Genomic DNA, 4,282 nt, shown 5'->3' with positions numbered 1-4,282 from the left:
GTGCCCTGTTGTTTTCTTTTTCTTTGCAAAGATTTCTGGGGAAACATCTGGGATTGGGAGAGACAAGCACTCTTTAGCAGTCTTTATGAAGACAGGAAAATTTCCCCCCAGCGCTGTGAGTGACCCCTTTTCTTCAGCCCTGGGGAGCTGCTTTGAGGCCTGGAGGATTTGTGTTTTTGTAAACCTCAGGAATCTGCCCCCTTGGCGGGGGGGGGGGGGGGGGGGGAGGGATCAACTCTGCAAAGAAAAAGCCGAAGTAACGCTTGTGCCGAAGGGCCTGTCTTCAAGAGACCTTGATGGTGGTCAAGGGGCCATGTTAGTGGTGCAGGGCCTCATGGTGGGGCTCCAGGAGCTGGCCAAGAAATACTTGGTGAGGGCGGTTGGAGACTTGTTCTCCTGCTGTGAAAGAGACCCAAACAAATCTACAGATGGCAAGACTTGGGGAAACTTGAGAGCCATACAGAACATTTTCTCTTGCTTTATCTTGGCTAAACTACCAGTGAAACCAAGGGTACAGCAGCCAGAACAGCTTGTGGGGTCAGAGCATGTCTAGGACAGAGAGGAAAGAGGAAAGGAAGTGGGACTTGATGGAGAAAAGCTAGAAATGCCCAGTACTCCTGCCTGCCACCACAGTGGCCACTCCTTCCCTGTTCCACGTACCCAGATCCTCCCCACCCCTCAAGCCCCAGGCCGCTCTCAGTTTTGCTAACTCTTCCAATTCCCGCCGGCCCTCTTCTTTCTTCTCCGTGGCATAGGATTTAATATTAAAATGCACACTGTGGTGTTTTTTGCTATTCTCCCATCTGCTATACTCTGTTCTGATTTTATAGGAAGAGAAAGTTCTGTTTTATGCACATAACCCTGTGCCAGGTACTTACGAGGGATTAGAAAATGCATTGGGAGGCAGTGAGGGTATCTGTCCTGAATGGGGACCTGGAAACCGGGGCTGGGGGGTAACACTACGACGTCTACTGCAGTCCTCCTCCTCCATGGCTTGAGTCCACTTATTACTTACAATAAATTAGTCCCACTTGTAAAGAGCTTCTCTAGGATTCTGAATGGTCCCATTTCCTGGAAAGATTTGCTGCCACCAACCTCAAGGCTATATCCATATTCGTCACTGGCCTTCCCTACCACCCATACTAGAGTTTCCATACCATTGGCTAATACCTCTTCTGGTCTAAGTAGCTCACCCGCTGAACAGACCCACACGTTCCACCTTAAGAAATCTATACTCTTCATTACCATGTCCTTTTAAGCCCTGGCTACCATGTTTGTCCATTTGCCATCAAGATTTGGCAGGGGATCATTAATGCAAAAGAAACAGGACCAATAAGCCAGAAACTAGTGAGATTGGTTATCTACAAGGGTGGATGGAATTGGAAAGAAGGTAGAGTAGATGAGGGGGAGAGTAAATGTATCTTTTTGAATAGCTCTGACTCTGAGGACCATGGTCAAGTTTCACACACCCCAGAAATAAATAGATAGTTAACGCCAACCAGGATGTGGGAGGGACCCAAAGTAAAATACAAATAGCAACCAATGAACCTAACTGCACTACAAATGAACAACATAACCACACTGTGGCTAACCTGAATTTCTAACCTCAATAACTTTAGAAAATAGTATTTGGATTGGATAAGGGTAATGGCAAAAATAACTTGACACAATTAATATGCACTAGTTACTGATTTTTTAAAAAAGGGGTAGGGTAACAATTTTGCAACTATTTTATGTACATGCTAGGACCAAGCAAACAAGTAAATACATTTGGATAATGAGATCGAGTTTCTCACTGTTGGAGAAAGAAGTTACAAATAAGAGGAAAGCAAGGCTAGAATCAATCCTGTTGGGTTGGGATCTGAGATTAGTAGCATGAATTCATGATTCGTAGTATATACACAGATGGATAGAAAGAGAATGTGTGTAGGTGTGTGTGAGAATGTACTTACGTGTGTTCTCTAGCCTTGTCCACTGAGAGGACCCAAAAGCAAAAACAGCCCAGTAGTAATGATGCCCCCTAGGGACCAAATCACGGTTTCTAAATATCTTACTTCAGTGAGCGGAACTAGGGTTCGTTGGTTAAGTGGTTGATTCCAGAATTGGGCAGGAAAACACAAGAAGAATCTGGCACATCTCCTGGTGCCAGCAAGTAAAGAAAGGCTCAAAAACTGACGGAGACACATCACAAGAACTTAGGAGTTAATTTGAAGGAGTTCCCAATGGCCAAATCTGGGACAACTGAGTAACTGAATAAATAATTGTAATGAATTGTAAGTTGCAGTATAAAATAAATAGCTATGAGTTAATATTGACATAAGTAAATAATTTGAATAACCAAATAAATCACAGAAAAGAAACAGCTCTTCCTCAGAACAAATTCCAATTACTAAATGGGGGAAGAATTATTGAAATAGCAAATCACCTTTAGACAAGCACCACCGTAATAACTGGTGGGAATGAATCATCAATGAAGGTTAAAATCAATGGGTGAAAATGAGAAACAGGATGTTTGCATATTCTCAAAGTATCTCCTCACAAGTTACTTACTAATAACATAACTGACTGGTACTCTTAAAAAATGGTCAGGGGTGCCTGGGTGGCTCAGTTGGTTAAGCAACCGACTTTCAATCTCAGCTCACGTCTTTTTTTTTTTTTTTTTTTTTTAGATTTTACTTATTTATTTGAGAGAGAGCATGAGAGGGGAGAAGGTCAGAGGGAGAAGCAGACTCCCAGTGGAGCTGGAAGCCCAATGCGCCACTCCACCCCGAGACTCTGGGATCATGACCTGAGCCCAAGGCAGTCACTTGACCAACTAAGCCACCCAGGTACCCTCAGCTCAGGTCTTGATTTCAGGGTCATGAGTTCAAGCCCCGTTTGTGCTCCGTGCTGTGCCAGGAGACTACTTAAAAAAAAAAAAAAAAAAAAAAAAAGTTAAGGTCATGAAAGACAAAGAAAAGCTGAAAGATTGTCCCAGATTAGAGGAAACTAAGGAGCATGACAGCTAAAGGCAACAAGGAATGCTAGATTGAATTTTAGACCAGAAAAAAGATGTTAGTGGGGTCACTGGAGAAAACTGAACTGGGTCTATAGATTTATTGCTAGTACCAGATCAAGGTTAATTTTCTATTTCTGACCACTGTTCCGGGATCAGATCAGCTTTTGCTGGGGATTTGGGAGTAAGATACACCCAGGGTGCTCAAGAGACTGGCACCCCTCTCTCATCCCCTGTACCGCCCACTGCATTGCTTAGGCAGATACCATTGGTTATCATTGGCAGGAAGGAGCCAATGGCTAACAAGAGGTAAGACTTTCCAAACATAACAGACAGCAATAAAAATTTTCCTGATTAGGGGCGCCTGGATGGCTCAGTGGGTTAAAGCCTCTGCCTTCAGGTCATGATCCCGGGGTCCTGGGATCAAGCCCCGCATCTGGCTCTCTGCTTGGCGGGGAGCCTGCTTCCTCCTCTCTCTCTCTGCCCTCTGCCTACTTGTGATCTCTGTCTGTAAAATAAATAAATAAAATCTTTAAAAAAAAAAAAATTTCCCTGATTAGCCCCGAACGCCTCCCCCACAGCTCTCACAGAAGTTAGCAAGTTACTTCCCTGTGGGATAGGAACCTGCTATGTAGAGGTTATTTAACTTTGACTTCCATGTCAAAAACAAAGGAAATGACTGACAAAATTGATCACATCAAACATATAAATAAAATTAGTAACAAATGAGAAACTAGAGAAATATTTGCAACATATAAGAGGTATCAATTTCCTTATCATATAAGAAACTCTAAAAAAATCAATAGGGGCGCCTGGTTGGCTCAGTCGGTTAAGCAGCTGACTGCTGATCTCAACCAAGGTCTTGATCTCAGGGTCTTGAGTTCAAGTCCCACACTGGGGTCCATGCTCTGCGTGGAGCCTACTTAAAAAAAAAAGAGAGAGAGAGAATCAATAATCTGAAGATGAACGCCACAATATTAACAAGAATATCAACAGGAGTTTCACAAGAAATACTAATGGCCTGAGACATGAAAAAATATCTTTTATTAAACAAACACAAATCAATTCAATGAGATGCCATTTTCTATTTTGATTATAAATAATGAAAAAAAATGTTAATAAATGACAATAGCGAGAAGGTAAATTGGTCAGGGGAAGAGCAATTTCATAGAATCTTTCTGGAAGGCCATTTGGCCATTTGCAATAAAAACCCTAGAAGAGTGCACATCCATTGACCTAGTCATTTCAATTCAATCATTTATTCTCAGAAGATCATCACACATGCAG

This window comes from Mustela lutreola, chromosome 16 (genome assembly GCF_030435805.1).
Source record: "Mustela lutreola isolate mMusLut2 chromosome 16, mMusLut2.pri, whole genome shotgun sequence".
In the NCBI taxonomy this organism is placed as follows: Eukaryota; Metazoa; Chordata; class Mammalia; order Carnivora; family Mustelidae; genus Mustela; species Mustela lutreola.
The sequence above is the reverse complement of the archived record's forward strand: the minus strand, read 5'-3'. Positions refer to the sequence as shown.